The sequence below is a fragment of the Bos indicus genome, chromosome 6, assembly GCF_029378745.1.
Source record: "Bos indicus isolate NIAB-ARS_2022 breed Sahiwal x Tharparkar chromosome 6, NIAB-ARS_B.indTharparkar_mat_pri_1.0, whole genome shotgun sequence".
Taxonomy (NCBI): Eukaryota; Metazoa; Chordata; class Mammalia; order Artiodactyla; family Bovidae; genus Bos; species Bos indicus.
Window position 1 is genome coordinate 27,792,429 of NC_091765.1, and position 15,262 is coordinate 27,807,690.

Genomic DNA, 15,262 nt, shown 5'->3' on the forward strand with positions numbered 1-15,262 from the left:
CAAACAAAAGTCCAGGACCAGATGACTTCATAAGCAAATTCTCTCAAATATTTAAAGAAGAGCTAAAACCTATACATCTCTTCCAAAACACTGTAGAAGAAAGAACACTCCCAAACTTGTTCTATGAGGCCACTATCATCCTGGTAATAAAACCAGACAAAGATATCACAAAAAAGAAAATTACAGACCAATATCACTGATGAGCATAGACACAAAAATTCTCAATAAAATATTAGAAAACAGAATTCAAACACATATTAAAAAGGTCATATGCCATGATCAAGTGGGATTTATTCCAGGGATGCAAGGATTCTTCAATAAATGTAAATCAATCAGTATAATACACCATATTAACAAATTAAAGAATAAAAATCATCTGATCATCTCTATTTCATTCTTTTACATGCAGCTATCCAGTTTTCCCAGTACCACTTATTAAAGAGACTGTCTTTTCTCCATTGTATATTCTCACCCCCTTTGTCATTGATTAGGTGACCAAAAGTGTATGGGTTTATCTGTAGGCTTTCTATCCTGTACTATTGATCTATATTTCTTAGAATGGAGATATTCACAGAACTAGACAAACTTTTTAAAATAATTTGCATGGAACACAAAAGACCCCAAATTACCCAAGTAAAACTGAGAAAGAAAAATGGAGCTGGAGGAATCAGGATCCCTAACTTCAGACTATTCCACAAAACTACAGCCATCAAAAGAGTATACTACTGAAACAAAAACAGAAGTATGTACAGATCAAAGGAACAGGGTAGAAAGCCCAGAAATAAACCCATGTACCTGTGGTCAATCAATCAATGAAAAAATGGTAAGAATACACAATGGAGAAAAGTTTATTTAATTAGTGGTGCTGGGAAAACTGGGTCAGTTCAGTTCTAAAGGAGATCAGCCCTGGGTGTTCTTTGGAAGGAATGAGGCTAAAGCTGAAACTCCAGTACTTTGGCCACCTCATGTGAAGAGTTGACTCATTGGAAAACTGGATAGCTGCATGTAAAAGAATGAATTAAAACACTAAGTATATCCACTATATACAAAAATAAACTCAAAATTAATTAAAGACCAAATGTCAAACCAAACACAACAAAACTCATAGAGGAAAACAAGAGTAACACTTTTTGACATAAACCACAGCAAGATTTTTGACCCATCTTCTAGAGGAATGAAAATAAAAATAAATGGGACCTAATTTAACTTGTAAGCTTATGAACAGCAAAGGAAACCATAAATAAGACAAAAAGACAACCCTTAGAATGGGAGAAAATATTGGCAAATGAAGCAGGTAACAAGGGATTAATCTGTAAAATATACGAACAGCTCATGCAACTCAATATCAAAACAACGTATGACCCAATCAAAAAAAGGAGGAATACCTAAATAGACATTGGTCCAAAGAACACATACAGATGGCTAAGAGGCACATGAAAAGATGCTCAACATCACTAGTTATTAGAGAAATGTAAATAAAACTTACAATAAGATATAATCTCACACTTGTTAGAATCAGTTCAGTTCAGTTGCTAAGTTGAGTCTGACTCTTTGCAACCCCATGAACGGCAGCCCACCAGGCCTCCCTGTCCATCACCAATTCCTGGAGTCCATCCAAACCCATGTCCATTGTGTCAGTGATGCCATCCAATCATCTCATCCTCTGTCATCCCCTTCTCCTCTGGACCTCAGTCTTCCCAGCATCAGGGTCTTTTCAAATGAGTCAGCTCTCCGCATCAGGTGGCCAAAGTATTGGAGTTTCAGCTCCAAAATCAGTCCCTCCAATGAACACCCAGGACTGATCTGCTTTAGGATGGACTGGTTGGATCTCCTTGGAGTCCAAAGGACTCTCAAGAGTCTTCTCCAACACCACAGTTCAAAACAGAATAACCATCATCAAAAAATCTATGAACAGGAAATGCTGGAGAGGTTGTGGAGAAAAGAGAATCCTCTTGCACTGTTGGCAGGAATGTAAATTGATACAGTCACTATGGGGAACGGTATGGAGGTTCTTTAAAAAACTAAAAATAGAACTACCATATGACCCAGCAATTCCACTCCTGGGCATATACCTGGAGCAAACCAAAAATTCAAAAAGATACATGCAACCCAGTGTTCATTGTAGCATTATTTACAATAACTAGGACATAGAATAGAAGCTACCTAAATGTCCATTGACAGATGAATGGATAAAAAAGTTGTGGTGCATATATACAATGGATTATTACTCAGCCATAAAAGGGACAGAATCTGGTCATTTATAGTGAAGTGGATGGACCTAGAGTCTGTCATACAAAGTGAAGTAAGTCAGAAAGAGAAAAACAAATATTGTATATTAGATTAATGGAATATAATTGAGAATAAATCAATATATCTATGATCAGTTTATTTTGACAAAGATGCCAGAACAGTTCAGTGGGGAAAGAATAGTGTCTTTAATAAATGATACTAGGACAGGTGAATAAATACATGCTAAAGATTAAATTAGACCCTTCCCTCCTACCATATACAAAAATTACAACAAAATGGAGCAAAAAACTAAGTGCCAGAGCTAAACTATAGCACAGGGAACTATTATATATTCAGGGAACTATATTCCTGTGATAAACCAGAATGGAAAAGAATACACACACACACACACACACACACACACATAACTAGTTACTTTGTTATACAGGAGAGATTGGCAGCAACATTGTAAATCAACTATACTACAGTTAAGGGAAAAAAAAAAAAAAAAACTCTTAGGACAAAACAGAAGTAAATCTTCATAACCGTGGATGTGCAATATTTTTTTAGATATGATACCAAAAACACAGGCAACAAAGTTTAAATATGTATTGGACTTCATAAAAATTAAACATTTGTACAAATGATGCTTTCAAAAAAGTGAAAAGGCAACCCACATAATGGGAGAAAATATTTGTAAATTATATATATATATATATAGAGAGAGAGAGGATGTAGTATCCACAATATGTAAACAACCTTACTACTCAACAACAAAAGACAACTCAGTTAAAGATTTTGTAAAGTACTTAGAGATTTCTCCAAAGAAGATTCATAAATGGTCAAGAAGCACATGGAAGATACTCAACATCATTTTTCATGTGAGAGATGCAAATCAAAACAATAAGATACCACCTCATATCCAGTAAGATGACTATACAAATAACAAGAAAAGTAGTCGATAATATTGGAAAAACATGGAGAAACTGGAATGCCCATAGACTGCTGTTGAGTAAAACAGTGCTGTGACTGGAAAACTGCGGCTTTGCAGTCCTCTATGGCATGGCCACGTGACCCAGCTATCCCATTCCTAGGGAAATCCTCTAAAGAATTAAAAACAGATGTTCAAATAAAAACTTATACATGGATATTCATATCAGTACTATTCAGAATAGTCAAAAAGATATAAGCAAACCAGATGTTGATCAACTTATAAATGGATAAGCAAAGTGTGGTATATCTACACAATAGAATACTATCTAGCCATAAAAAGGACTGAAGCACTGATATAATATATAACATGTATATCCTTAGAAACCTTATGCTAAGTGAAAAGTTAGACCCAAAGCACCAGACACAAAAGGCCATATTCAGTATGATTCTGTTTATATGAAATATTCAAGAACAGACAAACTGGTAGTAATCTTCCAGGGTTTGTGGGTAGGGAGGAATGGGTAGTGACTCATGAACGGATATGGAGTTTCCTTTTGTGGTAATGAAATTGTTCTGGAATGAGAAAGTGGTGATGGTTTCATAACACTGGGAATAGTATATTTATTTACATACTTATATTTATTTATTTATCACACATATTCATTAGTAAAATGCCACTGAACTGTATAAAGTAGTTCAAATGGTCAATTTTATGCTGTGAATTTTAACAATAAAAGAATAAAAAAATTCCCCACCAAATGGATTGTGTACATTCATTTTAAGTTTTATTTCTCATTAAAGTATAAACTTTTCCCCAAATATTTGTAATGGAATTTTATCTTAAAATTCAGATGAAAGAGCATCTGAGAACTTTCCCTTATTTATTCCATGTGAGAGCATATAATGCTAATTTATTTGCTTGGTCTGCTGGAAAGTTATTAAACTCAGGAGATACTATGATCTAACCACCAAACAAGAAATTCTATGATTATGTTAAAGAGTGTGGTTTGGATCATACAATTGGGTCTAATTATGTGTTCATTTCTTGAATTGTAAAATCACTGAAATAAATATTGGTATGCTCTGTGTTATACATCTGTGGCAGCTGTTTCCACACGTGTCACCCCCAATTTGTAATTTCTATCTGTAAGTCTTTATGCCAGAAGAGCTCTAGACCTGAGTGACATCTAAATAGATCATCACACTGATTCTTAACTTTTCTGCCTTATTGTGGTAAAAATTGATCAAACTCAGAAGGGTCATCTTTACCCAGAGCTTGCTTTCAAAGAGCAATCATGTTCTCTAAAAACAGGCAGCATGGCCATTGATTTTAGATTCAGTGGGACATCAGGGCAATGCTGGACCTCTGATTGGCAGCAGCAAAATGGGTGAGAACATTTCAAACTTTATAAAATTAAGGCAAGAAACATTAAACTACATCAAATCACTTCTGCACTGACTGCTTGCATTTTAGGATTCAGTTTGAAGCAGACATGAAATGTCCAATATTCAACTTCAGAAATTTGAAAATCAGCCAGCTGCCCTGACCTTGATGCCATCCAGCCATCTCATCCTCTTTCATTCCCTTTTCCTCCTGCCCCCAATCCTTCCCAGCATCAGAGTCTTTTCCAATGAGTCAACTCTTTGCATGAGGTGGCCAACATATTGGAGTTTCAGCTTTAGCATCAGTCCTTCCAAAGAACACCCAGGACTGATCTCCTTTAGAATGGATTTGGGAGAGGGCATCAGAGGGCAGACACACTGAAATCATAATCACATAAAAAAGTCAATCTAATCACATGGACCACAGCCTTGTCTAACTCAGTGAAACTAAGCCATGCCATGTGGGGCCACCCAAGACGGGTGGGTCATGGTGGAGGGGTCTGACAGAATGTGGTCCACTGGAGAAGGGAATGGAAAACCACTTCAGTTTTCTTGCCATGAGAAAGCCATGAACAGTATGAAAAGGCAAAATGATAGGATACTGAAAGAGGAACTCCCCAGGTCGGTAGGTGCCCAATATGCTACTGGAGATCAGTGGAGAAATAACTCCAGAAAGAATGAAGGGATGGAACCAAAGCAAAAACAATACCCAGTTGTGGGTGTGACTGGTGATAGAAGCAAGGTCCGATGCTGTAAAGAGCAATATTGCATAGGAACCTGGAATGTTAGGTCCATGAATCAAGGCAAATTGGAAGTGGTCAAACAGGAGATGGCAAGAGTGAACGTCAACATTCTAGGAATCAGCAAACTGAAATGGACTGGAATGGGTGAATTTAACTCAGATGACCATTATATCTACTGCTGTGGGCAGGAATCCCTTAAAAGAAATGGAGTAGCCATCATGGTCAACAAAAGAGTCCAAAATGCAGTACTTGGATGCAATCTCAAAAACGACAAAATGATCTCTGTTTGTTTCGAAGTCAAACCGTTCACTATCACAGTAATCCAAGTCTATGCCCCAACCAGTAACGCTGAAGAAGCTGAAGTTGAATGGTTTTATGACCTCACTATTAAGTGACAAAGTGGAAACAGTGATTTTTTTTTCAAATTAATATGAAATTCTAGATTAAATTATAGTAAGTTGAATACTTGTTCTTCGTACTTTTTTTCTGAAGCTTTGTCTCTCTTGGCCCCCTTGTCATGTTACTACTGATACTTTTAATTGGATTCACCTGTCAAAATAGTGGCACACTGTGCCCATGAATCTGAGAAAACTCTGGAAGATATTGAAGGACAGGGGAGGCTGGTGTGCTGCAGCTCGCTCATGGGGTCTCAAAGAATTTGCCATTCCTTAGCGACTGCCTTAGCGGGCTTCCCTGGTGGCTCAGACGGTAAAGTGTCTGTCTGCAATGCAGGAGACCCGGGTTCGATCCCTGGCTTGGGAAGATCACCTGGAGAAGGAAATGGCAGCCCACTCCAGTATTCTTGCCTGGAAAATCCCATGGGCGGCGCCTGGTAGGTTACTGTCCATGGGGTCGCAAAGAGTCGACACGACTGAGCGAAGGGAAGAAGAGCGACTGAACAACAGTAAAGTGTCCTTAGTTCCCTGGACGCTGTTTTGGGAAGTTGACTTTAAGTTACAGTGCGTTTCGTTTAGATTCTAACACAGTGCATAATTTGTGCTTAACTTTCTCTGTACCTTTTGATTCTTTGACAGATGGCTGCTGCCAAGAATCAGCTTGGGTGGGGAGTAGAGTTTCAAGAAATGAAAGCGTTTCAGGTATAGTTACTATCCCTTAGGTTTGTGTTTGCTCTCTACATGATAAACAAAGACCCAAGCCACAGCGCCTGCCTTCTGGGACAGTCCTTACCAACGATGGCTTTGTCTCTTGCCTGAGTCCCAGTTCCCCGCTCTGTAAATCAGACATAATTTGTTTGTCATCCCCTTTATTTCACCAGGGGATTTTAAGAATTGAGAAACCACGTAGCACTTGACAATATAAAATGTTATTTTAATGGTTAAAATGATGAATGACCTTGTCCAGTCAATGAGTCATTTACTCCCAGGGAGTAAGTTTGGCATCTGGGATGTGAATTAACTCTCTCAGGCCATTTTCAGCTGAATGCTAGAGAGCATGAAAGAATACACTATTTCTATGAGAGGCCAAAGTTCTTCTGCCCTTCCCACTATGCCTACATTTTTAAAGCAACTAAAAATTTAAAGGAGATATTAAACACTCTTGGGAAATACCAAAAATTAAATTTGGAAAAGCATCCTGGTCTTACAATTATTGATGTAACCTTGAGTGTTTATCCCTTTGATATAAGTAACTGAAATTTTGTCATGCTTTCTATTAGGATCTCCCTCTGAAGTCAGCCTCAAAGACGAGAAGCATAAATATATCACAGTTGTCCTTCACAGCTTAATTTAGCTTTATGAATTTATATAAACGTTCTATCTTATTGATAGGCAGATTATCACTTTGTGGTGGTATGTAATAAATTTACAACTTATTTTCTAAGGTAATAATTTATTTCTAATAGTTTTGTAGGGCTGCTGTAACAAAGTACCAGAAACTGGGTGGCTTAAATGACAATAAAGTTCCAAAAAGTGGGTGCCTTTGTCCCTTGGTTCTAGAGGCTAGAAAACAGAGATCAAGGTGTCAGCCATATCAGTTCCTCTTGAGGGCTGGGAGAGCGAAATCTGTTCATTCTTCTCTCCTAGCCTCTGGGGGTCTGGCAGCAATCTTTATCCTTCATCAGCGCCTGCTGCATCACTGTGATCTCTGCCTTCATTTTCACATGGCAATCTCTGTGTGCATGTCTGTGTCCAAATTTCCCCTTTTCATAAAGATTCCTGTCATACTAAATTAGGGGCCCACCTTACTCCAATATGACCTCATCTTAATTTAACTAATTACATCTGCAACAACTCTATTTCCAAATAAGGTCACATTCTGAGATTTAAGGGTTAGAAATTCAATATATGAATTTGGCAGTTGGGGGCACATAATTCAACCTATAATACAACTGTATTTAATCTAAGTTAAATTTATTCAAGCAACATGAAATAATAACTCATTACAGTCTAAAATTTATATTTAAATTATATCCATTTTTCTTACACTCTTCATGGCTTTTTAGATTTGTCACATATTCTTTTAGCATTTATTTTCAGTGTCTATAATGTTCCAAATGCCTCCATGCAGGTGCCTTACAGTGTTCCTTCTTATCCTTTCTAATTTCTACATTCTTAGGGTCCTCAACTTCATTGTTATTGTTTGGGTTGTCATGTCATACATAGGTTATGTATAACTTGTTCATTCCAAAATTCATAAATGCTTCAAAGCCTGGCACCTGAAGCAGGAATTTTAATTTGAATCTGCCTGATAGTAGATCTACGACTTTGGGCAAGTGAGCTTCCCTACTGGTGAAGGAATTCATGATATTTATAATAGGGATTCAGAGAGGACTGAACACAAAACTAAAAATAAAAGCAGTAAAGCTGTTAGCATGATGCTTGACACTTAACAGATGTTCAGGTAATTTACTCATTTTCATTTTATTATTCAAAATGGCTTAGTGAAGGAAAAACAGCACTGGCCTTTCTCCAGATCATTCAACAAAATTTATAGAAAACTGTTTCAATTTTGTCCTAGGTTAGTTTGCTGTAACAAATGACCCTCCCCAAAATCTCTGGCAGTTTATAAGAACAAAAAGGCTTTGTTTTTCATTTTGGTTTTTGTTTCTTCCTCATTCCTGTTTTGCTTTAGCTACTTGTCCCATCAGTTCTGCTCCTCCAGGTTTCTCCCTCTTTTCAGAATGCTAAAAATCGTGACCGAAGGCCCTAGCTAGAACATGCTGTTCTTGTATGTTCTATACAGGAGAGGAAAGGAAACCAAACAAAAATAGTCAATGGCTCCTAAAGCTCTGCTCACAGCTGGCATAGTCTTACTTCTGCTCAAGTGCCATTGCCCAGAGCAGATCATTTGGGCCTGCATGGTGCCAGAGATTGGGAAGTATATAGTTCTTCCATAGAAAGGCACTCAAAGTTACATAATAAAAGATAAAACTGCATAATCTTCTAACAGGAAAAGAGAAAGAAAATAATTTGGGACATAATACAGTCAATTACAAAGATAATCATAGTTCTGATACCTGAAAAACACCAATATTGGTATTTTTTTCTCCATAGATGTTCCCCTTAACATTCACCTATTTTTGTTGTTATTATTATTGTTTCTAGTCTGGAAAAATATAATTGTAACCTTGAAATGACTAATATTGATAGCCCTCATAAAAGACCTTTTGAAAAACATCTAAATCAGATTATTTAATCTACTTCAATTAATTAAGAGATTAATTAATCTCTTCAAGCTCTCCAAATAAACAAAAGGTTCCCTTATATGCTGATTAATATTACCTTTCCCAAAATTTATACCCAAATATTTAGTGGCCTATTAGACATTTTTTGCTTCTTCCTACTTCAGGTAACATTCCAGCTTCTTCTGGTAATAATACTCCAATTATAAAAAAGTTACCCTTTCACCATTTTCAGCCCCATGTCTCAGCTGGTATTCTGTCCTTTAAAGTGTGTGAAAATTAAAAACAGAAAAACTCATCTAAAATTTGAGTCAGGAAGGCCCATAGAGGAAACTCACACCCAACCATTTTTGGTCATCTACAGACCCCATCTGGAGGAGACGGTCTTGTGCTCCTAAACAGGACGTGTTACTGCTTTGCTAGCCAGCAGGGAGAAGAAGATTTTCTTCCTGCCTGGCAACAAGCCCAGCCAATGGATCTGCCACAGTTCAACCAATGAGAGACTGTTATCACCTGCACCTGAGCTCTTATTTTCTTTCAATGAACTTTCATTTCTCTCTTGCTTTGATAGCTTCCTTATCCCATTTTCTATAAAAGCCTTCTAATTTGTATAACCCCTCAGAGCATCACTGTACTTGCCAGATAAGATGCTGCCCAATTCATGAATCACTTAAAACTTCTGCAAATTTAGGTTTTCAGATTTACTCAGTTGAAACTAAACATGAGTTGTTAACTAAACGTCACTCAAGTGAATATATGAATCAGGCTGAGGTATAGAGCCAATAGCTATGAGCCAGGCCATGGGGAAAGACCATCTCTCTTTTGTACAGGGCACATGAGGTACTAAGATCCATACTTGGAACTACTGGTAACTCTGTGGGCCACCATGAAGGTATAGCTCATATGAATTATCCAGATCAGAGGAAAGAATTTCTGACCGTTGAAGAGAAAAAGAAGAGAGAAGTATTAAGTACTCAGATACAACCGTAACTGAAGCTCTGTCCTCTAGACTTGTGAATCAATACATTTCCCTTTTTTGCTTGGAGTGGTTTGAGTTGGGTTTCTGTCATTTGCAACTAAAATAGTCTTGATTCATATGCAGTTTTCTAGAATTTTCTGATATGCAAATGAATACATGCTTTCTGTTTACCTTTCGATTCCTTTTTCTTCTGTAAAGGTTTTCATTTGATCAGAGTTGTATAAAGCATGTTTTATTTGTTCATTTGACATCAAATTAATAAAACCAAGGATTAAACATCTATCCTATGACAGGAAACTTTTACTTCTGAGCTCCAAGATGGAAAGAAAGGAAAACATTTGTAACAAATAACTGACTATAAATTCTTTTCAAGTTTTAAGAGAAGTTAGTGGCATTATGATGTCAAAGGAAAGATTAGAATTTAAAATTAATGGACATACCTGTGTTACAAATCTTGTTCTGCTGCTTACTACCATTTTGACCAGGGAGAATCATTTATGCTTTGTAATATCCTTTTATTTTTAAAATAGGATAATACTAGAATTCTAAAAGAGCTATTGTGGGGAATCAAGTAAAATGGTACTTCTGAAAAGAATTTCTAAAACTTTATAGAAAAGTCCATTATTCTTATCACAAGGCCAGCATACAGTTCCAAGACTAGCAGCATTTGCATCATCTGGGAGGTTGTTAAAGTTTCAAATTTACAGATTCTTATTCAGTTCTACTGAATAAGAATTTTTGAGGATGGGCTCAGGAATTCATATTTTAAGAACTCCGTATTTTTGAGGATGGGCTCAGGAATTCATATTTTAAGAACATATTTTAAGGATTCTGTAAAATTCATATTTTATGGAATCCTTGTGAGTGTTATAGCTTGAAAATGATCATCTTAAAATTACTATACAAATAGAAGAAGCAGGTCACCAGGATATTTATATTGCTGAGGATGAGTAAGTGAACTATAAAGGAAGCCCATTTATCAAAATCTTTCTGACTTAGCCATAAAGATGAAATGGACACAAGTTTAAAGAGTTATTACAAAAGGTAATGATAAGTAAGATATAAGGAATTATCCTCAATTATCAAAGCAGTGATATATTGTTAAGTGATATGAAATTAAAAAGCAAGGATCATTAAGCACTACAGCTTTCTCTAAGCAATACACTGGAATAAATTCTTCAAAGTATGGGTAGAATTGGGCCAAGTAAAGTGAATGAAAAGAATTACAGATAAAAGAATTAGAGTGGAAAACAAAATGGAAGGGGAAGGCTAGGAGTAATTTCAGCATGACTAGGGCATAGAGTGCTTTGGTGGGGAAAAAAAAAGAGGAGGAAAGGCTAGTGGTTTCTGGTGATAATTGGACTTCATCTTTTCAGCAGTGAGGAGTTCATAAAGAGAGAGAGAACAGTGCTCACACTTGATGCCATAGTGGGTAAAAGAAATGTCTTAGTTTTGCCTGGATTTAAATCCTAAATCATTACTGATTATCTGTATATATTTAAAATATAGTTAGCTACTCTATCTCAAATAGACTGTAGAAATAAATTTAGCCGATAAGTTTAGAGCTCATCTGCAATTATTACAAGCACTCGGCCAGTTTATGTATCAGTTCAGTTCAGTTGCTTAGTCATGTCAGACTCTTTGCGACCCCATGGACTGCAGCACACCAGGCTAACCTGTCCATCACCAACTCCCGGAGCTTGTTCAAACTCATGTCCATCGAGTCAGTGATGCCATGCAACAATCTCCTCTTCTGTTATCCCCTTCTCCTCCTGCCTTCAGTCTTTCCCAGCATCAGGGTCTCTTCCAATGAGTCAGTTCTTCACATCAAGTGGCCAAAATATTGGAGCTTCACCTCAGTATCAGTATTTCTGATAAATATTCAAGGTTCATTTCCTTTAGAATTGACTGGTTTGATCTCCATGCAGTCCAAGCAACTCTCAAGAGTCTTCTCCAACACCACCATTCAAAAGCATCAATTCTTTGGTGCTCAACTTTCTTTATAGTCCAACTCTCACATCCATACCTGACCACAGGAAAAACCATAGCTTTGACTAGATGGACCTTTGTTGGCAAAGTAACGTCTCTGCTTTTTAATATGCTGTCTAGGATGGTTATAGCTTTTCTTCCAAGAAGCAAGAGTCTTTTAATTTCATGGCTGCAGTCACCATCTGCAGTGTACTTGGAGCCCAAGAAAATAAAGTCTCTCTCTGTTTTCGTTGTTTCCCCATCTACTTGCCATGAAGTGATGGGACTGGATGCCATGATCTTCGTTTTTTGAATGTTGAGTTTTAACCCAGCTTTTTCACTCTCTTCTTTCATTTTCATCAAGAGGCTCTTCAGTTCCTCGTTGCTTTCTGCCATAAGGGTGGTGTTATCTGCATATCTGAGGTTATTGATATATCTCCCGGCAATCTTGATTCCAGCTTGTTCTTCATCCATCCCTGCATTTCACTTGGTGTACTCTGCATATAAGTTGTTTAAGCATGGTTACAATATACAGCCTTGTTGTACTCCATTTCCAATTTGGAACCAGTCTGTTGTTCCATGTCTAGTTCTAACTGTTGCTTCTTGATCTGAATACAGCTTTCTCAGGAGGCAGGTAAGGTCTGGTATTCCCATCACTTTAAGAATGTTTCACAGTTTGTTGTGGGCTACACAGTTAAAAGCTTTGGCATAGTCAATAAAGCAGAAATAGATACTCTTCCGGAACTCTTGCTTTTTCTATGATCCAGCGAATGTTGACAATTTGATTTCTGATTCCTCTGCCTTTTCTAAATCCAGTTGTATATCTGAAAGTTCTCAGTTCATGTACTGTTTAAGCCTGGCTTGGAGAATTTTGAGCATTACTTTGCTATCATGTGAGATGAGTGCAGTTTTGTGGTAGTTTGAACATTCTTTGGCATTGCCTTTCTTAGGGATTGGAATGAAAACTGACATTTTCCAGTCCTGTGGCCACTGCTGAGTTTTCCAAATTTGCTGGCATATTGAGTGCAGCATTTTCACAGCATCGTCTTTTGAAATAGCTCAACTGGAATTCCATCACATCCAATAGGCTTTGATCATAGTGATGCTTCAAAAGGCCCACCTGACTTCGCATTCCAGGATGTCTGGCTCTAGGTCAGTGATCACACCATTGTGGTTATCTGGGTCATTAAGATCTGTTTTGTATGGTTCTTCTGTGTATTCTTGCTGCCTTTTCTTAATATATTCTGCTTCAGTTAGGTCCATACTGTTTCCTTCCTTTATTTGCCCATCTTTGCAGGAAATATGCCTTTGGTATCTCTAATTTTCTTGACGCGATCTCTAGTCTCTCCCATTCTATTGTTTTCCTCTATTTCTTTGCATTGATCACTGAGGAAGGCTTTCTTATCTTTCCTTGCTTGGAACTCTACATTCTGACGGGTATATCTTTCCTTTTTCCTTTGCCTTTAGCTTCTTTTCTTTTCTCAGCTATTTGTTTATGCATGGAGAGAGTTACCACAGAACAGTAAATGACCTTTAGAAGCAATGACTGGATGGAAGAAAACAGGATTTATGCTGAATTTTAAAAATGATGCCCAAAGCCACTGTGGAATTAAACCAGCATTGATGCTGCTGCCCTAGTCAGGAAGCCACTGCTGTGTCACCAAGTCACCATGGCTTCTCTCAAGTCCAGAGTCACAACATCTCTGCTACACTTTGTGATAGAAAACATACACCTCCATTTCCACATCTCTCTCAAGTTCTCTCAGTTCTGAATCAAGTTTTGCATGAATGTATATGAGTGATGCACTGATATCTTTGTTGGAAATGAGTCTGGGGAAGGTGGCATTTAGCTTTCCCACCTCCAAGCCCAGGAAGGTACACTGGGAAGAAGTTAGACTCAACGTTGAAGGAGCCAATTCACTTATCACCTCCTAGCTTTCAGGTGACTGTGAGGATTAGATGAGCATCTGTGTTTAATGCCTTCACCAATGTGTCTGACATAAGTGCTCAGCAAATGGCAGCTTGCAAAAGAGTTTAGAATCAGAGATTTGAGTAAAACAGAGGTAATATAGTTATTTGTGCAATAATTGCTTTAGTTTAGAATAGAAGGAATAATGGCACAGAATGAAAATGAAAATTATAACTACAAACAACAGTAAGGATATATGTGCTATTTCAAAGATACTTTTGACAGGGTTTGATGAGAGACTGTAACTGATAAATGAATTCAGCAAAGTATCAGGATACAAGATTAAAATACAGAAATCTGTTGGATTTCTTTATGGTGGTGGTGGTGATGTAGTCGTTAAGTAGTGTCCAACTCTTGTGATCCCATGAACTGTAACCTGTCAGGCTCCTCTGTCCAAGGGATTCTCCAGGCAAGAATACTGGAGTGGGTTGCCATTTCCCTCTCCTAACAACGAAATATCAAAAAGAGAAAGTGAAATCACTTTTTAAAATAACACTGAAAAAATTACTTAGGAATAAGCCTAACCAAGTAAGTGAAAGACTTTTATGCTAAGAACTATAAAACACTGATAAAGGAAATAAAAGATGATTCAAGAAATGGGAAGAATTAATATTGTTAAAATGGCCATACTACCCAAAGCAATCTACAGATCTATTACGATCCCTATCAAATTACCCATGACATTGTCCCCAGAATTACAATAATCCTAAGAGTTAGATGGAACAACAGAAGGCCCAGGATTGCCAGAGCAATCCTGAGTAAAAGAACAGAGCCAGTGGCATAACCTTTCCAGACTTCAGAAGATACTACAAAGTTTTAGAAATCAAAACAGCATGGGATTGGCATATAAGCAGACATGTGGATCTCAATGGAGAGTCTAGAAACAAACCCACACCCCTATGGTCAAGTAATCTTTGACAAAGGAGGAGGCAAGAGCTGCTGAGCCTGTGGGCCAGATGCCCACATTGTTTTCATTAATATATAAACAATACAGGCTATTTAATTTCTCCAACTGATCCCTGATTTCTGTCCAATCCTGATCTCTGTCCAAATCCAATATCTTTATGTATGTTAATCTTGTGTCCTGCTACTTTGCTCAATTTATTTATCAGTCCTAGCATTTTTTGTGTGAAGTCTTTAGTGAATGTTCGTAAGAGAAAAAACGCAACAGTTTTCTAATCTGGCCTACATGCTCAGCAGCATAAAATGAAGAAAAGACAGTCTTTTTGGCAAGTGGTGTTGAGAAAGGTGGACAGTCGCAAGTAAATCAATAAAGTTAGAACACATCCTCACACCAAACACACACACACACACACACCCCTCAGAATGGCTTAAAAACTTAAATATAAGACATGACATCATAAAATTCCTAGAAGAGAACACAGGCAAAATGTTCTCTGACTTAAACTGTAGCAATA